The 24227-nt window shown below is 42.9% G+C and overlaps 2 long non-coding RNA genes across 2 annotated transcripts in view; both read left to right on the top strand.

Annotated features, from left to right (window-relative positions):
* Positions 1-24227, top strand: part of LOC146492914 (uncharacterized) — a 236268-nt gene that overhangs the window by 186759 nt on the left and 25282 nt on the right. The gene's annotated exons all lie outside the window — the stretch shown is intronic.
* On the top strand, positions 8910-12036 carry LOC146492924 (uncharacterized). Its single transcript, XR_014871756.1, has 6 exons — positions 8910-9023; positions 9956-9999; positions 10346-10459; positions 10808-10876; positions 11084-11158; positions 11524-12036. It is a non-coding gene; the product is annotated as an uncharacterized LOC146492924 (long non-coding RNA).

Raw genomic sequence — 24227 nt, forward strand, 5'->3', positions numbered from 1 at the left:
CGTGCTGCTGCCACTTTTCACGTGGTCGCCCCCCCGAAACGTGGAACTGTGGACTCATGTTTGACCCAGCTCCTCAGTGTGAGTTTTGGGCACCTGCTGCTGGAACTTTGACTTCTTAGGACTGCTTTCCATGACTCCAGCATCTTTTGTTTCCCCTGTTTTCATGTGTTTCTGGACTCTGTTTTGGATTCGTGCTCCCTGTGTGCTCCCTGTGTGTTGTTTTGTCCAGTCATCTTCCAGATGTTGAACAATATTGTATAATGTAGGGAACAAAGTGTTTCCTTCAGCAGACTTAATATTAGTAGTGTAGAAAGCAGATTTAGCATGACAAATAGCTTGTTTATAATGTTGTATACGACAGATTTATGTCGATTAGTAGATTATTAATGCCAAGGAAAAGGGCAGATAAATCAATGCTCTTAATATTTCTAAAAGTAATGGAATGTAGTAGATTACCTTTGCACAGTGGAGGATTAACACTCACTGAAACTAATTTACGATTCGAGACAGCCATGTCTGATACAGTAAAGTTTTTTGGAATAACACCAGTACAACAGTTCTAAAATATGTCCTTTAGAGTGTGTGGGAACATTTGTCTATTGGTGTAAGCCAAAATGACACCAATATGCCCCAGTATGCCCCCCACACCCCCATCAGTGACCCCCAGAAATGGCACCTTTTGCACGTACGACCACGCACGCATGCACACTCATGCGCGCACGTGGTATCTGCAGACATCAGCCCCCCACTGTGAACACTCTGTCTTCTCGTAGCGGGGTGCTCGTTTTAATTAGGTTTATCATCCACTGTGTGCATTTTGGTTTTTCAGGGTAAATTTATACAGACAGGAATTACATTGTCTTTTTATCCTAACACTATAGAAAGACTTTTGTTGTTAGAAAGTCGACCTGAAACGGCAAATTGTGTATGCGTTTTACAAGCAGATTTTCTAGGGTTAGTTAAGCGACTTCCCAACTGTGCTGCATTGTCACATTGTTTTTAACAACTGCGCTTTGTTGACTGTTTCAGACTTCATGACGCCGTGTATCTCGTGAGATGGGGGAGATGAAGTGTTTTTTTGTCTGTCTTGAGAATGGGGAAGAGGCATAAAGGTTGATAAGAGCCAGCGAACTCTTTCCTTGGGGTTAAGCCTGACACCTGCGCACATTTTCGTTAGTTTGTGTATTTGACCGTCTAAATTTCACATATTTAGACAAAATACGCATTGACATAGATGTGCAATACATTATTTCATTTTGTTTATTAACTGCTGTGTGCATTGTGGTTTTCAGTGTGAATTTATACAAACAGGAGTTGCTTTTGTAAATGCAGGATCAAATTTTTTTAATGCTGCTTTTTAGACACTAATCTGAAAGATAAATTTTTGTGTTAGAAGCAGCTTTGCTGAATTTGTTTGTAACTTGGTGAAAAGTAGTTTGAAACTTTTTTTTTTCTTAATTCAGTATTTTCACAGGTTTTAACTGTGATCTTTCTGTCTTTCTGGAAAATATAGGCCAACTTGTGAAATGAGAGCGTGCATCGCTCTTCGGAACTGCCAGCTTTGCTCGTTTCATGTGTCCTCTGTTGATGAAACAGATTTCTTTTTTATGGATCTTAATGTTTAGAGACAATAGCGAGGTACTGACCTGTGAGTCTCTTTAAACTGTAGATGTTAAATTCTAAGGCCACTTATTATTTATCTCCCACTGAGTCTGCTTGGCACATGCTATGTGTAAAGGCTCTGGACCTTTCCAAAATGACGTAGAGGTGGCTTGAGCTTGATTAATTTATTTTAATTTCAGTTTCTGGGAAGTTTTCAGTTTTTCCTCCTGTGTCTATGAACAGTATGGCTGGTGCAAGTTTTTTGTTTATTTGTGAAACTGAGAGTGGTCATGGACAATTCCGACTACACTGTTTGATTTGAGATTCGTGTTGAATCCCTTTCTTTAATAGTTCATTCCCCGCGAGCAGTGAAGACCTAAACTAGGACTTACAAGTTTTGCCATGCCCCAGTGGCCAGTGCGAGGTTATGCTGCAGGTCCCAGCATGAAAGCTGAGGTACCAGCCAGCCGGTGGATGCCTGCACGCATCAACCAATCTGGACTGGGACAAAAAATTGTTCTGGGCATTTTGACTAGAGACCGGCCCACCAGGTATTATAGGAAAAGCCATAAAGCCTTTGAATGCAAACAAACGCTGTTGTGACAGTGATGTACACTGTCAGATAACAACTTTGTTTGTAAGACTGATAATTTTTTATTAAAAGCTAGACATTTTAAATGAGAATAAGAAAGAAAAGTATTTCTTTGTGCCCCCCTCTCCAGTGTTGGGAAGGTTACTTTTAAAATGTATTCCACTACAGAATACATGCCCCAAAATGTATTCTGTAACGTATTCCGTTACGTTACTCAATGAGAGTAACGTATTCTGAATACTCTGGATTACTTAATATATTATCATGCTTTTTACAACTACGTGAATGTACTATTGCTGTGTGATTTATTACTATTACTGAAGGTCCGCGGCTCCGAACCGTAGTAAAGGGACCTCTGGCCAATACGTCAGGTTCGTGTCGGGCTCGTAGCCGAAAAATAGCTTTACTTTGTTGTCTGGGTCAACTGTGCTTGCGAGAGACAGAGAGAGGCGTTGAAAGGCTGCTCCAACGGAACTTATTGTTTCGGAGGAAAACACGAACACGGTGTACAGTCGAGTCTTAATAGCGTACTTACAACTGGGCTCGTCAGGCACTCTTTTTGGCTGCAGTGATTATTATTATATTTCAGGGCTCTTTTTGCCACCGTTGCACCTAGCGCCTAGCTTTTTAAAGTTAGGCGCACTCAAATTTTTCAACCGCATCCTTTAACACCACAGTTTTACATGTGCACTTTTTTAGGGGGGAAATTGCAGTCCATACAGACAATATTCATTTCTAACAATCTTGTACTTAAAGTGCTTTGGCAATATTGTTGAAAATGTTAAACTTAATCATCATCTCGGCCTCCTCTGACGACCTGTTTGCTGTTGCATGCTGCTGAAAGGCAGTGGGGAGAGGGGACACTTGGGCAGTGCATTTATTGCAGCACATAATGTGTTTTCTGGATACACTGTGCTTTTTCAGCGTTCAAAGATTGATGGTACCGTGTCAGAGCACTGGCTATGAATTTCAGACGGATCAGGCCTTAACTTAACAAAAAAGTTATCAATAGTTCTTTTCAGCTTTTCTTATTACCGACAGCTACATCCACTTCTGTCGGGCCTAGGCTACTCACTAGGGCTGGGTATCATCACTGATTTCTATAATCCATTCGATTCCAGTTCTCAAAGTCCTGATTCGATTCAATTTTGCCTCAGGCAGTCAGAAATATTATAATTCTGATCATTTATCAGTAGTGGTGCAACGGATCAAAAATTTCACGGTTCAGATCGGATCACAGTTTTAAGTCATGGATCGGATCAATTTTCAGATGAGCAAAAAAAGAAAAAAATTTAACATTTACTTATTGACTTATTTAAGTATTTTTTGCCTATTAAAAGCATTTAACTCAAGACTCATTACACGCAATTATATAAAAACAAATTAAGGTGCAATATAGGGCAGTACAGGGCTTTGTATCTACCACTCCGCTGTGATATAATGAGCGGTCACGGTCACATAGCTTTCCGTTGACCTGGCGGTCCACCCATTTGTAGTTAGGGCAACAGAAGATGCCTGGGACAGTTCAGCCATAACTTTAAACTTTTCCTGCTCATACATGCCTGGGTACGATCTTGTCACTGAAGTGGACGCGCAGCGGGATATCATAGCGTGGCTCAAGCACGTTCATCATAGTTTAAACTAGGGGTGGGCGATAGAAACGATATACGATAGAAACGATATAAATTTGGCCAACGATAGAGATTTTGACTATACCGCTCTATCGCGATAGCGCATGTTGATGATGTCATCAAGCTGCGCCTGTTTTGGTCGAAAGTGTCGCAGCGGCTACAACCATTGTCATCTGCAAATTATGCCGGGCGGCAGTCATAGCAAAGAGATGAAGCACTTTTGAAATATGGGGAAAGCCAAAAACTGTGCTTCCTCCACTTCTGTAACATTGATTCATTAATGCTGAATTCTCTTGCAGCTGTTCTATTCCCATGTTGTTGCAGTATATTAATAACTAACCTTGTATTGTGGAACAATAATCTCAGTTGTACTCCTGACTTTAGTTTGGCCCGTGTATAGCATCCTACTATGCGATTGCATTTGTCCCTGACCACCAGAATCCCTCACGTTAACTTTTATCGAGTGGAAAAAAAGTTGGTGTTCATCCTCCAGCTTCACTGTGCTAATGTTATGCTAACATGGCTGTGTCGCTAGCAATCACGTAGCACATCATTATATACCAGGTAGTCCAACTTCAGTAACCCTGCAAACGTCACTGCTGTTTAGTTTTCTGTCTTCATTTATGTTGGAAGTGATAGCAGAGCTGTACGTTTTAATTAGTTTCAAAAATCTTTCAGTCAGAACATGGTATGTCATGTTTAGGTGGAAACTAGCGAGCTAACTTCCTGTTAGCCTGGATGTTAAACTTAATTGTTACACCTGGTAAAGCAGCAACGCTGATGATTTTATTAAAGATGAAAGAATTGAGACCGTTTTTAACTCTCAGTATTCGTTTGACTTTGGGACCTGAACGGACGGAGTTTTGGACCCAGATTCCCATACGGTAAAAAAATAATTTTTCCTGGCCAAAATATATTTTAAATATATGGTAAATATATGTTGTATTTGTGATGCTCAAAAATATATATTTTTAAAATTGAAAATATATTTTTTTCAAACCAAAATACATTTCAAAAGATATTTCAGGGTGAAGAAAATACATTTCCAACCTTACAGTAGAATGTATATCAAAATATCCTTTATTTAAAATGTATTTAGTGCAATAATGATGATAATAATAATACTAAAAGTAACAACATGTTTTATTTACATCTGCAAAAAACAGTTGGATTCAAACAAAACAGAGTCAAAGGTTTAGCAAGAATTAGGTTGCTTACAGTATTTCACATTACACAATATCTCACTATAATGTAGCGTTCACTTGACTCTGAAATTATCTGTCAGTGATACAGTAAACAAGATACAACAACTGCTATGTACACTTTAGTTTTTGACAATATATACAATATAGTACTTAAAGGAACACACTCCACTTTTTTTTTGGAAATAGGCTCATTCTCCATCTCCCTCAGAGTTAAAAATGCAGTGTCTTCTTTCTAGATCCGTATGTTAGTAGGGCTCTGGAGCGTGATCTTACTGGATGGGGCGTAGCCAGGATTTTTGGTTGAGGCGCCATATTAGCAGGCCAAACAAATGCTTGCTGTGTGGTCGATTGTAATGTTAGATTGCACTACTGGCAAAGGAATAAGCTGGAAAACTGGCTCTTTTCATTGTTTCCTCGCCTGGAAGCATCATGAGGTGTTGGATGTTACCAAAAGAAGGCGTCTAGCCTGGATAGCAGCTGTGAGACGAGCTGATATTCAGTTCTCTACCAGACACAGATATCTGTTGGTGTGCTTCAGTATTTTCATTCTGGTAAGTTCTAAATAAGTTCATATTACTCTTTTTATTTTCAATGCGCTCTGAGGTCATAGCAAATTAGAACAAACATGCAGAACTACTTTTATTTATAGAGTTGCTAATTATTTGGCATTATTGCAGCAAACCAGCCTATGAAATGAATGAAACAAATCCTGACTGGATTCCAACACTACACATGGGGCACTACGAAATCCCTGCTTCAAACTACATGCTACATTCCACCATGCCAATCAGATTACTTCTTCCATGTGAGGGTGAAAAGGTGACCCTCCTGGATAAGATGGCAAAGGTTTGCTGCGTTTTGGTGAACATGTACCCGCGTGTGGTAGTACAACCAGGGGAAAATACTCTTGTTAAATACTCTTGTCTTAGTCTTGTGCTGTATATGTAGTGATACATTTTCAAAAGAGACAGTAAATTACAGAATGCTAGTAGTGGGTGATATTATAAAAATGCTGTCATGATTTTATGTAAACATTTTGTCATTTAAAAACTATACATGACATTGATTCTACATTATAACTGATGTGATGTTCTATAAAGTGGTTTTAATTAATAATAGGCAAACATTTGTTTGTTTCTAGGGATGGGTACCGGTATCCGGTGCCATGATGGCACCGGTTCTGACATAAACAGTAGTAACCAGACCGAAAAGCAGCGCACATTTCAGTGCTTTATTTCGGTGCTTTTTTTTCCTGAGATGTGATACACTTTGAATTCTAGCCAATCATTTTACGTTTCCGAGGATAGTAGGCGGGTCCAGGTACGTACGTTCTTTTAGAGCAGAGCTGAACTACAGATTAAAAATGCCCAAGACAAAGCGGTCAAAAGTCTGGCTGTACTTCACAGCAAAATGTGCAAACTAAGCAGCCTGCAACAAGTGTAATACTGTGCAAAGGAGGTAACACCTCAAATCCAATGAAACACCTGGCAACGCATAGCTTTCTTTTTTTAAAGCCGAGAAATGCACCGTATTTGATAGCTTGCTGCGAGACCTCACACCGTGCACATCTACTGCGGGTGTAGCCGTAGCCCTGCCAGTGTAGCAGAAATGATGACGGATGATGATGGCAGCAGCAGCCGTTCTTCTCTGCGTGAGTAGCTTAATGTTGTTCGTGTGTAATTTACGTTGAGTAGGCTAACCACGTTATTACATTAATGCATGTAAGGTGAACTAGCAAACACCATCATAGCTACATGCAGCTGTCTTCTTGTTTGATGGCAGATGCTCCCTTCATCCTGGCCAAAAAGGCTAAAATGACCAAAGAAAAAGTGGGAAACAGCTAAACATCAGAGGTTTTTGGACAAAGTTAGTGTTTTTTCCATTGATTAAGCACTGCTTCCAGCCAAGAGTGATACCATATTTGCCCCATAGCTGCAGAAAAAGCTAACATTGTTATCTTTTTACAAAAAAACAGCTGAACATGAGAGGTTTTTGGACCAATTTTGTGTTCTCCATTCTTTAAGCACCGGTTTGAGCACCGTTTAAGCACCGGCACCGTTTCAAAAGTACCGGTTTGGCACCGGTATCGGATAAAACCTAAACGATACCCATCCCTATTTGTTTCTTTATTCAACTTTTGAACAGTGGTAATTAGTAAGTACATATTCAGTAAATGCAAATTATTTACATGCCTCCCTAAATTAAAACATTATGGGTTATTCAGAACAGAAGTATGCTTGGAAAAATATTTTCCCATCAGTTGAGACAACTCCTCCACAGTAGCAGGTGGAATCTTTCTTTTTTGAGGACGGCTCCTTTTACCTGTCACAACGAATGGTCTGTTTATGTTTTGGTCGAGAGCCTTTTTTTGGGCAGCTGAAGAGAAGATGGTCAACCTCTGGCTGTATCTTGGTCATATTACCCAGCAAAACCCAGTATGCAGGTTCATCTGTAATAGTCCTTGTGCCATAGATCCTCACTGTTGCTTCTACTTTAAACAGAAGAGCAGGGACATGGGTGCAGGTCTCCACGACTCCGGCCATACAGCTGCAGTGGGCGGCTTCAACCTTCCCTGTGATGCTCACAATGACCCATGGCTGCAATTCTGGTTGATTCAGTCTTTGAGAGTGCAGTACCTGAAACACACACAGACAAAGTTCAAGACACGAACTTTAATAAGCCAAGGCCGACACAAATGTGTTGTATCTATGTTCAAATACATTTATCATAAATGTAACAAATAAAGTGTTTTTATGTATCCATCTATAGAAAGCTGCATGTTATATTTTAAATCTGCATGTTTCTTTTTAGAAACCTATCAGCAAAAAACTTAAGTATGTAATGCAAGGATGTAATCACTTTCAAGAGTGAGAAAGCATAAAGTTCGACTTTAAGTGTAATTAGGATTATTTATAGTAAATATGAATTAATTAGTGCAATTTCTTTAACCATAGAGAATAACTAAATCCTTCAGGACAATGTCACATCAGTGCACTGAACTCACTATGTTATCCATCTAACAACCTCCACATGTTCTCACTGTAATTTTTTCCCTCATGAATGAATTTATGCTGCACTAATCTGAATGTTCGGAGGGAAATCAAACGCATTTTACTCGCAGTACTCAAGCTGACTCACCTTTGTTTGAATGACGGCGTACTCACAATTGTACCCAGTCCTTGGTGAATTGGATGTGAGCCTCCAGAGATTTATAATGGCGAAATTGGTGCGCCGTGTATGCGCTGACGTCACAGACAAGCTACGAGAATATATCAGGCTAAGTCAATAGCGGTTTGGTCTTCAGGGTTTCTACTCCACTGCCGGATTTCATACGGGTCCACATTTCCAATGCACGCTATTTTTTTGCAAGTACCGTCTCTTTGCATCTGGACACAATCTGTCTCTATACCGTCCTTTTTCTTTTGAGCTACTGTTCAGAATTGCTCCTTCCAACACGAGTGTGTTTGTTTTGATTCGTGGCCTGCCAATATGGTGCTGCGCTCCCACAATGCATTGCAGCGTTACATCAACTCCAAAGCCCGTTGCGTGCAGGAGAGTATGCGCATGCGCACTGCCATAGTGATTTTAAAAATAAAGATAAAATGAAAAGTAATTAATAAAAAGTAAATATTTAAACATTCCCACAAATGTGCAATGAACGTGCAAAAATTCTGTTTAGTAGTTGTTGTTCTTTCTTTCTTTCTTTCTTTCTTTTGAAAAATAACGACGTCTCCGAGGCGCGAATTTCGACAGTGAGAGGAACGGCCGGATACAGGAGACGGGAAGAAACGAGCCGATTATGTTCGCGTTAATTAAGTGGTTGGAAGATGTAAACTTCTCAATTCTGCCAACTGAACATATACGAGATTTTAATGAGGATGAATAATTAGCCGGCATGGAGGAAACGGACCATTATTTCGTGGAGTGGCGACAAGGAGCCAAAAGGCGGGTGCACAACACCGGTCTACGAAGCCTCCATCATCAAGATAGCAGGTGCCTTTTCTCAAATATAATATTACTTTATTCTCGCTTATTTGGCACGGAAGTGTTGGATTATGATATTATTTTATGCCATGTTAGACCCTAACTAAAGATTGTGAATTATTATGTAGTTTTAGTTTGCATTATTCTCCTGAATTAGAAGAAGGTGATAACTATTACATTTGATAAACTGATTTGCATTACATTAGACTGCTGATTTATTGTGAATGAATGATATTGTTTTGTGATGCATTATACTGCTGAGTTATAAGAAAATATTGTTCACAGAAAGTCATCGCCTTATTTGTCTGATTAGAAGAGAACAGAGCATACTGCCCCATCTCATCAGGAGCAGATAAACAGGGAGCCAAGGTCGTAGCTTAGGCGCTGTGTGAGAGAAAGAATGTGAATGTTTAGGCTTTTATGATTAGGTGGGGGCCACTAGAGGCTATAAGAGTTTGATCAAGGCTCCACCATTTTGAGATCTGATGCTGTCTGCTGTATGGTGTCCATCTCCCACGCGTGTGTTCATTAAATCATCGTTTGACTTGACCCGGCCGGACCAGTGTGGTTATTTGGGTTTTCCTCCTGTATCCATCCTCAATATTTGAATCCGTAACAGAAGCGTAGAGCTGCCACCCAGGCAAAAGAGAAATATAAGTATATCACGTTATAACGTGAAAAGTATATCGTGCTAACAATATACTATCATGTTTGTACAATAGACTTTTCATGTTATAACGTGATATACCTCTATTTTGCTTTTGCCTGGGTGGCAGCTCCACGCTTCCATAATTTGGTAATCAAAATATGTAACTTAATTAATTATATTGTGACGTACTTTTGCCTTTATTATTCTGCCTTCTAAGAAAGGGAAAAAAATTACAAATAAAACTTTTTACACTTGTTATATACAATATACACATTTAATTTGACTTATACAGAAATCCTACCTCTCCTTCTGGCTACAGAGCACTTACTTACCAAGGTGAGAAACAAAGCACAGTTATTTTCACTAATTACAATGTTCCACATTTCCTTGCTTTTTTAGTCATTTTTAGGCTTTTTAGAGTTTTTTTGGTTGTTTAGCAGTAATGTTTCTGCCTATTTATTTCAGCTCATGAAATTGAATGCAGATCTTCCTGGTGTGAGATTTACATAAATCTAAGTAATTTTGTTTGTCGTTATCATTAATGTTGTTGCTGTTGTTTTTGTGCAGTTTACAATCATATAAACCTAGCAAGCGTCAGTCAGCACAGTAACTAACCTAAACAGATTCTTTCTTTATTCACATATATTATATGTAATTATATATACTTGTACATTGTACCTAGGGTTGCAGCCACTTGGCCCCACCCCATTGTTGTGACAGCCCTGATTGTCCTTGTACACTGCATCTGAGCAGGGAACAGTGTCAACCTCATGCTGCCCTCTCCCATCCTCCTCAAGTAAGTATTTGTTGTTGTAGTTTTTTTATGCAGTGTCTGTGTCACATGCTAAGCATAATTATTGAAATAATAACTGTTTTCTAACAGATTTTCCCAAACACTAGCTATGTTTGTTGTCATTCAGACCAGTACTACTGCTTAGACATTGCTTAGTGGTCATACATGTTTGGCAAGCTTGTTATGATACCAAAACAGTAGGCCTGTCACAATAATCGATATATCGATCGATATATCGATATATATAATAAATCTCCCCGGTAGGGAGATTTATTATATATATTGTTATATATTGTAATATATATATATTGTTCTGTTTTTTGTTTGTTTGTTTGTTTTTGTTGTTTTCAGGTTCAGTGGTGTATGTTCTTCTAATGGCTGCCTTCCCACTGGAGGTTTTGATCCACAGCAATTTCAAAGGTAAACAGCTTTGAAAGTCAGTTCAAATGGTTAGCTAATAGTATTCTAAAAAGCCTACTTCTCTGTCACCAGTTTCTTTACCAATGTGTACCCATAAAAGTATCTCTCAATAGCATATCATTGTAGTTCAAATGTTTAGTTGTACAAATACCAGATTTTTGGAAATCTAAAACTAGTCAGACACTCAAATGTTCATGCTTTTTATAGGAGGACAGAGCAAAACGCACATCGGCGCAGAGTGAAGAACTGCCCTTGATAAGGACACTATGACAGACATATATAGTAAGTGAAGACTTTCTGTGTATCTAAAATTGCATACAGCACAAGTAACTTACTTTGCAACCACTAAAAAAATTGCACAAGTAGGTGATGATGCATGGTAGTGGGTGGTCTCAGACAAAGAAGGTCAGATTTATGAATGCTGGAGGGTAAGGAGAGATGACCAAAAGGGGTGTTAGTATTACTGTAATGTGAACTGGATAGACTTTCCATCTAGGAAAAAAATTATGCGTAAAATATATCTGTATTAATATCTGTATCTATATAAACAGAATTATCTGTTTGCTAAATGAAGCCAGCTAACATAAATCATATTTTTATTTTAAATCTGATAAAAGTAATAGAACTGTGACTTTTGTTTGTTACAGTGGCAGTAAGGAAGAGGTTTCCCAATGTGTCCAGAAGGGCTTTGAGGATTGCAGTGAAAGCTGGGGGAACTGGAAAAGGAAAAGAAATTACATTTTAAGTACGTTGACTTATGTTCATACAATCACACACACATATACACATACATATATATATATATATATACAGTGGAACCCCGGCTTACAAATACCCCGTTTAACAAAAAATTCAAGTTACAAAGGGACTGAACAGCAATATTTCTGCCCATGTTATGGCAAAATGCCCGTGTAACGAAATCCGCTGGCTCTGATTGCCTAAGCCCACAATGCCTTCCGAATCATGTGACAACCCCTTGGCTTTCGTAATTGCGCTTCGCTGTTCCTTTTGAACGATGTATTGTTGTTCTAGTTAGCAATTAGCCAATAGCCTTTCGTTCAGCATCGCCTCACTCAACAGGCGCGATGGGTGCTTCGGCTTACGAAAATTTTCGACTTAGGAAAGACCCTCGGAAACGAATTAATTTCGTAAGTCGGGGTTCCACTAATATATATGTATATATATGTGTATATATACATACATATATACATACATATATGTATATATATATATATATATATTAGATACACAGAAAGTCTTCACTTACTATACATACATATATATATATATATATACAGTGGGGCAAAAAAGTATTTAGTCAGCCACCGATTGTGCAAGTTCCCCCACTTAAAATGATGACAGAGGTCAGTAATTTGCACCAGAGGTACACTTCAACTGTGAGAGACAGAATGTGAAAAAAAAATCCATGAATTCACATGGTAGGATTTGTAAAGAATTTATTCGTAAATCAGGGTGGAAAATAAGTATTTGGTCAATAACAAAAATACAACTCAATACTTTGTAACATAACCTTTGTTGGCAATAACAGAGGTCAAACGTTTACTATAGGTCTTTACCAGGTTTGCACACACAGTAGCTGGTATTTTGGCCCATTCCTCCATGCAGATCTTCTCAAGAGCAGTGATGTTTTGGGGCTGTTGCCGAGCAACACGGACTTTCAACTCCCGCCACAGATTTTCTATGGGGTTGAGGTCTGGAGACTGGCTAGGCCACTCCAGGACTTTCAAATGCTTCTTACGGAGCCACTCCTTTGTTGTCCGGGCGGTGTGTTTTGGATCATTGTCATGTTGGAAGACCCAGCCTCGTTTCATCTTCAAAGTTCTCACTGGTGGAAGGAGGTTTTGGCTCAAAATCTCACGATACTTGGCCCCATTCATTCTGTCCTTAACACGGATCAGTCGTCCTGTCCCCTTGGCAGAAAAACAGCCCCATAGCATGATGTTTCCACCCCCATGCTTCACAGTAGGTATGGTGTTCTTGGGATGCAACTCAGTATTCTTCTTCCTCCAAACACGACGAGTTGAGTTTATACCAAAAAAGTTCTACTTTGGTTTCATCTGACCACATGACATTCTCCCAATCCTCTGCTGTATCATCCATGTGCTCTCTGGCAAACTTCAGACGGGCCTGGACATGCACTGGCTTCAGCAGCGGAACACGTCTGGCACTGCGGGATTTGATTCCCTGCCGTTGTAGTGTGTTACTGATGGTGACCTTTGTTACTTTGGTCCCAGCTCTCTGCAGGTCATTCACCAGGTCCCCCCGTGTGGTTCTGGGATCTTTGCTCACCGTTCTCATGATCATTTTGACCGCACGGGATGAGATCTTGCGTGGAGCCCCAGATCGAGGGAGATTATCAGTGGTCTTGTATGTCTTCCATTTTCTGATGATTGCTCCCACAGTTGATTTTTTCACACCAAGCTGCTTGCCTATTGTAGATTCACTCTTCCCAGTCTGGTGCAGGTCTACAATTCTTTTCCTGGTGTCCTTCGAAAGCTCTTTGGTCTTGGCCATGGCGGAGTTTGGAGTCTGACTGGTTGAGGCTGTGGACAGGTGTCTTTTATACAGATGATGAGGTCAAACAGGTGCCATTCATACAGGTAACGAGTGGGGGACAGAAAAGCTTCTTACTGTCACGGCGAGTGAGATGAGCCGTGTGGAAAATAAAGGAGGATCCAATCGCAGGCACTTGTACAGGTGTGAGGGTGGTTTATTAAACACAAAAAAAGGAAATGGAGAAACGGAGCAAAGCCTAAACTAAACTGGGAACAAACTGACTATAGAACACGAACCTAGACATGAATAAGAGCGGGCGGAAACAGATGACGGTAGACTGCAGGGAAACACACAGATGAAGCACGGTGGAAACACAGACGGACCAGCAACTACAAACACAGAAGACACGACTTAAATACACTCAGAAAATCACAGGGAGATTACACACAGGTGGGAGACACAGCTGGGAATCATTAACGGGACGAGAGGTAAAACTGAACACACTCACATGAGACGCAGACCTTCACAATAAAACAGGAACAAGAAACCATCACACTAAGACGCAGACTCGACATTGAGAGACAGACAGAAAATGACACATGGAACTAGACATACTAAGCAGACACAACCGAAGAACAAATCCTAAACACAAATAAACAGAAACATGAAACCCTAATAAACATAATCGACATCATCAACACAACGAGAGAACAAGAAAACAATCCCTGATGGAAAATTAAACCAAAACATTATAAACTCAAAATACTGGGTAGAAACTGACCCAGAACCGTGACAGTACCCCCCCTCCAAGGGCTGGCTCCCGACAGCCCTAAACAGAAAACAGAACAACAAAACCGAGCATCAGACCAGGGCGGGCGGAGGGGGTCCAGGAAGGAGGGTCCAAAACAAAAAACAAGGAGCACACAGTCCAGACCAAACCAAAAAAAACAGATCAACACAAAACAAGACCAGTCATGAGTCCACAGGTAAGTCTGGGGGTCGACAACACAAGAGCCAAAACAGTTCAGGGGGCCGACCGTGCACACGGCAACGGCGGCGACGAGCAAACAGTTCCGGGGGCCGACCGTGCACACGGCAACGGCGGCCACAGAGCAGGTCCGGGGGCCGACCGTGCACACGGCAACGGCGGCCACAGAGCAGGTCCGGGGGCCGACCGTGCACACGGCAACGGCGGCCACAGAGCAGGTCCGGGGGCCGACCGCGAGGCCAGCAGCGGCAACGAACCCTTTCCGGAGGCCGTCCATAATGGCCATGATGCCAACTCAGAGGCCTGGAAAATGGCCGCCAGAGGCGAGGTAGAACAGGCCGAGCGGGCTCTGACGGCGGCATTGCAACCGCAGGACCAGACGAAGGCGAAGCTGCGGCTGGACCTGACGAAGGCGAAGCTGCGGCTGGACCAGGCGTGGATGAAGGCACAGAGGCTGGACCAGGCGTGGATGAAGGCACAGAGGCTGGACCAGGCGTGGATGAAGGCACAGAGGCTGGACCAGGCGTGGATGAAGGCACAGAGGCTGGACCAGGCGTGGATGAAGGCACAGAGGCTGGACCAGGCGTGGATGAAGGCACAGAGGCTGGACCAGGCGTGGATGAAGGCACAGAGGCTGGACCAGGCATGGATGAAGGCACAGAGGCTGGACCAGACGAGGCGGAAGCTGATGCAGGGGCTGGACCAGACGAGGCGGAAGCTGATGCAGGGGCTGGACCAGACGAGGCGGAAGCTGATGCAGGGGCTGGACCAGGCGAGGCGGAAGCTGATGCAGGGGCTGGACCAGACGACGATGAAGCCGGAGCTGGACCAGGCGACGATGAAGCCGGAGCTGGACCAGGCGACGGCGTGGATGAAGCCGGAGCTGGACCAGGCGAGGGTGAAGACACGGAGGCTGCAGCTGGCGAGGATGAAGACACGGAGGCTGCAGCTGGCGAGGATGAAGACACGGAGGCTGCAGCTGGCGAGGATGAAGACACGGAGGCTGCAGCTGGCGAGGATGAAGACACGGAGGCTGCAGCTGGCGAGGATGAAGACACGGAGGCTGCAGCTGGCGAGGATGAAGACACGGAGGCTGCAGCTGGCGAGGATGAAGACACGGAGGCTGCAGCTGGCGAGGATGAAGACACGGAGGCCGCAGCTGGCGAGGATGAAGCCGCTGCTGCTGCCGGCGGTGTAGATGAAGCCGCTGTTGCTGCCGGCGGCGTGGATGGAGCGGCAGCCGGCGAGGATGATGATGAGGCTGCAGCTGGCGGCTGGACGGGCTCCTCGGGCCCTCCAGCTGACGAGGCAGAAGACTGGACGGGCTCCTCGGGCCCTCCAGCTGACGAGGCAGAAGACTGGACGGGCTCCTCGGGCCCTCCAGCTGACGAGGCAGGAAGCTGGCTGGGTTCTCCTGAACCTCCAGCTGACGAGTCTTGGGGCTGGACGGGCTCCTCGGGCCCTCCAGCGGACGAGTCTTGGGGCTGGACGGGCTCCTCGGGCCCTCCAGCGGACGAGTCTTGGGGCTGGACGGGCTCCTCGGGCCCTCCAGCGGACGAGACAGGCGGCTGGACGGGCTCCTCGGGCCCTCCAGCGGACGAGACAGGGGGCTGGACGGGCTCCTCGGGCCCTCCAGCGGACGAGACAGGGGGCTGGACGGGCTCCTCGGGCCCTCCAGCGGACGAGACAGGCGGCTGGACGGGCTCCTCGGGCCTTCCAGCGGACGGGACAGGCGGCTGGACGGGCTCCTCGGGCCCTCCAGCGGACGAGACAGGAGGCTGGACGGGCTCCTCGGGCCCTCCAGCGGACGGGACAGGAGGCTGGACGGGCTCCTCGGGCCCTCCAGCGGACGAGACAGGAGGCTGGACGGGCTCCTCGGGCCCTCCAGCGGACGGGACAGGCGGCTGGACGGGCTCCTCGGGCCCTCCAGCGGACGAGACAGGAGGCTGGACGGGCTCCTCGGGCCCTCCAGTGAGAACAGTCTCAGGACCAGCGGGCACAGGGGCCCCTGGCGGGCACAGAACAGAACCAGCAGGCGCGGGGACCTCTGGCGGGCGCAGAACAGAACCAGCAGGCGCGGGGGCCTCTGGCAGGAACGGATCAGAACCAGCAGGCGCACGGGCCTCTGGCAGGAACGGATCAGAACCAGCAGGCGCACGGGCCTCTGGCAAACACAAGGCTGACTGCAGCTGCACCGAGCATTGACTCAGCTCAGGCAGCGACAGCCGGGTGCAGTCCTCAGCTGGCTTCTTTACCTCCAGGGGTCCAGAGTCTGCTGGGGGCTGAAACCCAGCCTCTGGGGAGGCCCTGGAGTGCGTCTCAGTCTCTGACATGGCCAGCTTAAGAGAACCAGCAGATATTGTGGTGAAGTGTGTTCCCTGCTTAAAATGAGGCTGTGAGGATGATGACTGAGTGAATGAGTGGGTAGGCTGCTGAGCTAGTGGCGACTGAGCTACAAGTAGCAGAGACGTAATTGATGGTGAAGTGGCTGACTGAACTGAGGGCAGCGCGGCGGCTGACTGAACTGAGGGCAGCGCGGCGGCTGACTGAACTGAGGGCAGCGCGGCGGCTGACTGAACTGAGGGCAGCGCGGCGGTTACAGACCCAACTTTAGCCTGTGGTGAAGGTGTAGATGAGAGAACATGGTCAGTGAGAACTGTTTCAGTGAGGTTTACAGCTTCCCCTGAATAGACCAGTGCAGATGAAAAAGAGTCCCAAACGTTTTCATTGTCTAAATTCATAATGCCAGGCTCAGTAATTCCAGGTTTGGCAGCAGCAAAGTGGAAACAGTCATTAACACAGGACGTGGGCTCAGGAAAGACAGTCTCAGAAGCAATAGCCATAGATGAAACAGAAAAAACACTATTATCTTCGGTGGACCCGCAAAAAATAGCCCCAGAATAAATAGTCCTTGTATCTGACAAAGCAGAAACAGTGTCCCTCTCACTCACCACTGCCGGTTGCTTACATGTCCCGACATCCGGCTGTGGGGTGCCACGCCGACGGCGCAGACGTCGCTTCTTTCTTGGAGACGGCTCCGACAGGCCGGGTAATCCCTCGTCCGGCGGTTCGGACGGCACGTCCTCCGCTGAAGCGAGCAGGCGAGCGGTAGCGGCGGGGGGGTGTAGGTGAAGCTCGTGGAGAATGAAATTCTGCGCAAGCGGATGCAGAGAGTCCAATAGCCAGGGATAACCCGAAACAAGGTGTTGTAGGTCGGCTTCCACGGTGTAAAGAGAGGTTTCTCCCTCATGCTCTAACCACTGGTTAATTAATTTAGAAACAGAGTCGATGGCGGCCTCCTGAAGCTCCCTGGGTGGGCTGAATGCCGCTGGATCCATATTGGCTGGTCCGTACTGTCACGGCGAGTGAGATGAGCCGTGTGGAAAATAAAGGAGGATCCAATCGCAGGCACTTGTACAGGTGTGAGGGTGGTTTATTAAACACAAAAAAAGGAAATGGACAAACGGAGCAAAGCCTAAACTGGGAACAAACTGACTATAGAACACGAACCTAGACATGAATGAGAGCGGGCGGAAACAGGGAAACACACAGATGAAGCACGGTGGAAACACAGACGGACCAGCAACTACAAACACAGAAGACACGACTTAAATACACTCAGAAAATCACAGGGAGATTACACACAGGTGGGAGACACAGCTGGGAATCATTAACGGGACGAGAGGTAAAACTGAACACACTCACATGAGACGCAGACCTTCACAATAAAACAGGAACAAGAAACCATCACACTAAGACGCAGACTCGACATTGAGAGACAGACAGAAAATGACACATGGAACTAGACATACTAAGCAGACACAACCGAAGAACAAATCCTAAACACAAATAAACAGAAACATGAAACCCTAATAAACATAATCGACATCATCAACACAACGAGAGAACAAGAAAACAATCCCTGATGGAAAATCAAACCAAAACATTATAAACTCAAAATACTGGGTAGAAACTGACCCAGAACCGTGACACTTACAGAAGACGTTACAGGTCTGTGAGAGCCAGGGATTTTCCTTGTTTGAGGTGACCAAATACTTATTTTCCACCCTGATTTACGAATAAATTCTTTACAAATCCTACCATGTGAATTCATGGATTTTTTTTTCACATTCTGTCTCTCACAGTTGAAGTGTACCTCTGGTGCAAATTACTGACCTCTGTCATCATTTTAAGTGGGGGAACTTGCACAATCGGTGGCTGACTAAATACTTTTTTGCCCCACTGTATATATATATGTACATATATATATATATATATATATATATATGTGTGTGTGTGTGTGTGTGTGTGTATGTATACATATATATATATATATATATATATATATATATATTAGAGATGGCACGATACCACTTTTTTATGTCCGATACCGATATCATAAATTTGGATATCTGCCGATACCGATATGAATCCGATATAGTGTGTTTTTAAATCAATAAAACGTTTTTTTTAATATCTTGTTGCATTTTGTATAAGTTCATACTCAAGTTTAAATAAATAACAACACTAAAGCTATTCTGTTATACCTGTATGTAAAAAATACACTGCGCTGAAAATATTTCATAGTTCAGCAACACTGATCAATCTAATAAACTTAAACCTGCTCCATCCTCCCTATTCTGGTATTTTAAAGAGTACTTAGCAGAAATATTAAGCAACCTAACTAATAGGGTTGCAAACTCCCAGCAAAAAAAAAAAATAGGGAACCACCCTCCACCTCATGATGCTTAATCGATGTAATCAAATTTAATTTGATGCAGGGGGGAAATGCACAAAAATAAATTATTTTTCAAGAATAATTAAATAGATTCAACATCTTTCTTCAACAGAATTGCAGACTGCACAGATGGTACCTTCCCAAAGGAAAAAGTACTATAGCTTACTAGGGTATATTAGACTTAACAGTTACTATATACAGTAATGGACTTCTATATATTTTACATCAGATTAAAACTTTGGGTGTAAGAGTCAGACAATTATTTTTAAAAGCTAGATATTTTAAATGAGAATAAGAAAGAAAAGTATGTCTTTGTGCCCCCTTTTCCCTGTTCATGCCCTATCGGCCCCCCTGGCTAAACTTTGCTAGATCCGCCCCTGCACAGTTACCAGCCGTCAGCTACGTAGAAAAAGATCCTGGTGTAGAAAATAATATTAAATAAATTCTAACAACAGCTTATCAAGCTTAAACGTGCTGCTGTTGTTCAGCCGCTGGTTTCCTCTTTCTGGTGAGAAGTGGGCCAAAAACAAAGAAGAGAGACGGACTCGCGACAGAAAAGCTGATCAGCTGATCATTAAGCAGTTTCACGATTGAAGTAGCAGCAGGAGAGAGAGAGAGAGAGAGAGGCAGTCGCTCCATATATCTGTTGTTAAGCTTAACGTGGGAATGCTTTACAGACATTCAGAGATGAACTTACACTCTTGCTTTACTTCTCTCTGGGAAAACTTCCTCGGAGATGAAATGCTGGTTTGCTAGCAAGGCTACAAATACACACGGCAGCTCTATCACGTGATGCACACTGCTGCGACGTGCTACGGTTATGAGCCGAGTTACGCTGTTTAGCAAGTTTTGTGAGGGGCTTTTTTGATATTGAATGGATCGGATTACATTTTTTATTTCTCGCCGATATCCGATCCAGTAATTTGGGTCAGTATCGGACCGATACCGATACGTAATATCGGATCGGTCCATCTCTAATATATATATATATATATATATATATATATATATACACACATATACATACATATACATACATATATATATATACATAGCTGTTACATGTGAATGTTTTTTCTTAGAAATATATGGAGGGTTAAATGTATATATTTTTGGATGATTTTAAATAAGTTTAATACATTTCAAAATATATAAATATTTTAAAATGTATTTTAGCACATATATTTTTTTGGCCATTTTTTGTATATTTTGAAATATTTTTTTTTACCATATGGGTTACTCCACGAAGCTCCTCACTACGGCAGCCGTAATGCTCTGACAATCCATCAAGCAGTGCGGCTTACCAAAGTTGTACTAAAACATTTTTAACAGATTTCTGCACGCCCAAATCGGTTCGAGGTCAGTAAGCACAACCAGAATTCATACATAAGGCACACTCTCGATTTTTGAGAAAATTAAAGGATTTTAAGTGTGCCTTATAGTGTGTAAAATACGTTATACAGAAGAAAAGAATATATCGCGATATATATCGTTACCGCACGTGCTTCAAATTATATCGCGATATGGATTTTAGGCCATATCGCCCAGCCCTAGTTTAAACCCCTTGTTTTGCACAAGGGAATACGGCCTCCCGTCTGCAGCTAAACACCCCAGTAGCTTTTGAGTTGACGTCACGCCGCAGTGCATTGTGGGATCGCGGTGCCATGTTAGAAGGCCACAAATCAAAACAAACACACTGTGTTGGAAGGACGACTGCCAGAATCATGCTTAAAAATAGACTCAAAAGTCAAAGAACTGTATCGAGACCGATTGCGCCTGGACACCAAGAGATGGTACTTGGAAAATATAGCATGCATTGGTAATGTGGACCTGCATGAAATACGGCAGTGGAGTAGAAATCCTGAAGACCTACTGCCATTGTCCTACCCTGATACCTTCTTGTACCATGTCTGTGGAGTCAATGCATACACGGCAAATCATTTTCGAAATTATAAATCCCTGGAGGCGCACATCTAATTCACAAACTGTTGGGTACAAGATTTGGCCATTTTTAAGCCTTCATGTTGTGAGTATGTTGACCATATGACCAAGATACAGCCAAAAGTTGCACTTTGACACTTTAACATTGACTTCTCCTCAGCAGCTGCCCCAAAAATTGCTCTAGATGAAAACATAAACACACCGTCTGCAATGAAAGGTGTATAGGAATTTCTTTTACTTGTGTATTAATCACATTATTTTATTGTATAATGCCTTGGTGCCACTGGATTTTAACATGTCTCACACTCATACAGTAAGACAAATGGTGGGGGTCTAGTAAGGAAGTTGGGGGAAGCAGACAACTCCACAGGAAGAGTCTTTTGTCTCTTCTGTCACAGTCTGGCGAGGGCAGACTGTATGAATTGACGCGAAGGACCCAAAATGCAGACTCCAAGAACAGGGAACAAAACTTGAATGTTAACAAAAAGCGAGCCGTTTAATGAGGCTGGTAAAAGGTACAAACAAAAGGCAAGGCAAACTGAAGCAAAATTAACACAAACCTAAACTGGGAAATCTAAACAAACAATATGAGAAAACCTGGACATGTAACATAGAAACATGGTGTAAAGAACATGGCGTGAACAACAGACGTCCTGACAAGGAATGAACAGAAACACACAGACTAAATACACACAAGGGTGATTAGGGGAAGTGGAAACACATGGGGAAACAGCTGATACTGGTCTGACATAACGAGACAAAGGAAGCAAAGATGACTACACTGACATAGGACACAGACCTTCAAAATAAAACACAAAACATGAGACACAGACAAGACAATATAACCTTGACAACATAAGACACGCAGCATGAAACACATAAAGGGCAAAAGGAGACTAAAACACAGGGGTAGAAGACACAAGGGGAATCTAAATAAACAAATGAGCTTAGATAACCTAATGAACTAAAAAATAAACCATAAACATCAAAATAAACTAAAACTTAAAACGCTGGGTCAAAAGACCCAGGATCGTGACATCTTCGAGGACCCTGGGAGGTAGCAAGGGAGTAGGAACCTTAAGGTGTGAAACAGCTGTGTACTGCCTTTTGTTCCTGGAGAAGGTATTTAACTGAGAGCCATGTTAGGCTCAGGGAGACTCTGCTGACCGTCTACCCTGCGGTCATGTAGGCTCTCCACAAGCTTGGTTGTCTGTTCTTTGTGTGTTTTGATTAAAGAATGTTAGCTACCGCTCACCGCTCGTCTGCAGGCTTTATTTAAATGGAAAACTTCCTCAAAAAAGGCAAATTCCACTTGCTACTCTGGAGGAGTTCTCACCGATAAGCTACTCCATAAACAGAACACAGTACTGCTGCATCACACATTACGATGTTTGTTCTAATTTTCTATGACCTCAGCACATAAAAATAAAAAAAATAAAATAAAATAAAACTAAAAGCCTATAAAAGCTATATGAATTTCTTTAGAACTTACCGGAATGAAAATGTTGGGAGCACACCAACAAAAAATGATTGCAGATAACTCGATATCAGCTTGTCTCACCGCTGCTATCCAAGCCTGACGTCTTCGTTTGGTAACATACATGAGATCCCTCGCGTTGCTTCCAGGAGGGGAAACGATAAAAAGAGACCCATTTTCCAGCTTATTCCCTTCCCGACCGTGCGATCTAACATTGCAACCGACAACACAGCAAGTACGAGCCATAGCTGATGTTTCCGTGTGCTTTCGCTCTTGTAGCCCTTTGTTTGGCCTACTAACATGGCGGCTCGACCAAAAATCGTGACCACGCCCCCTCCTGTGACATCACGCTCCAAAGCCCTATAGCAGAGGTCCCCAATCCCAGTCCACGAGGGCCGGTGTCCCTGCAGGTTTTAGATCTCACCCTGGGTTAACACACCTGAATCACATGATTAGTTCATTACAAGGCCTCTGGAGAACTTCAAGACATGTTAAGAAGGTAATTTATCCATTTAAATCAGCTGTGACGGATCAAGAACACATCTAAAACCTGCAGGGACACCGGCCCTCGTGAACTGGGACTGGGGACCCCTGCCCTATAGCTTTAGCCCGGTCGGATTGGGCAGCAAAGGGCTGCTTAATTGCCGCAAACTCCTCTGCTCCTCCACTTGGTAGTGATGTGCGATAGGGCTGGGCGATATTACCCAAAATTCATATCTCGATATTTTTTAGCTGGATGGCGATATACGATATATATCTCGATATTTTTTTTTTAAAGCCATAAGGTAAGAACAAAAAGAGAGTTCTTAGTCAAAGCTGTGTCCCAGATGTCACACAGGCACTTTTATTAACATACAGCGTAGATAGAATAACTCAGCGTAGAATAACTCAAAAATAAATTATCACCATTTATTAAATAATAATGCTCCATAAATAAAAGAAAACAATGTTGTTTTTGTGCATAACAAAAAGCTAGTCATTTGTTTAATTGTAATTTAGCATTATATAACTCACATATAAAACTATCAATTGTAATTTTAAATGGTTTAAAAGCATGTAGAATAGCATATGTAGGCAAGTACATTTCTCCTTTTGTTATCAAGAAGCAAAGACAAAAAAGAAAAAAAACCCTGAATCATTCGTCCCCACCAATGCCAAAACGAAATCTACGCCCTTGCTGCGGTGATTATTTTCCACTGTTATTTTTGTTCAAGGAGAGCAAAAAATATAAAACACTCTCTCAGCCTGTTTGTTGCCAAAAATGGCCACCTTTTGTGTATGTTCACAAAATGCTATAAAATGTGTACTTATTAAAACATTTATCTACTTTTATCGACTTGACTCTTTAAATTATCACCAGTCCTTTTCCTCAAAACCAAAATTTTATCTAAATTATTTTTTTTACACTTTAAATGCCAGTTAGGTTATATATTACCAGTAACTTTTCAGATAAAAACTTGTCCTAATGTCTTCATGAAACTTCCTATTTATTTATTTTTCTCATCTGAGCATCGGGGACAAGGCTATCTTGGAATTGTTGAGGTCACTAGTGTGCACACCATTTCTTCCCAGATCACTCTTCATTTGTAGGTTTTAGGGGACTCCTACTACTGTGAAGTGGTTTTCATTGGACAAAGGACAATTGTATTTCAAGATATCCGGTAGATTGTAGAAAAGAGCAGTAATGCCC

The sequence above is a fragment of the Neolamprologus multifasciatus genome, chromosome 22, assembly GCF_963576455.1.
Source record: "Neolamprologus multifasciatus chromosome 22, fNeoMul1.2, whole genome shotgun sequence".
In the NCBI taxonomy this organism is placed as follows: Eukaryota; Metazoa; Chordata; class Actinopteri; order Cichliformes; family Cichlidae; genus Neolamprologus; species Neolamprologus multifasciatus.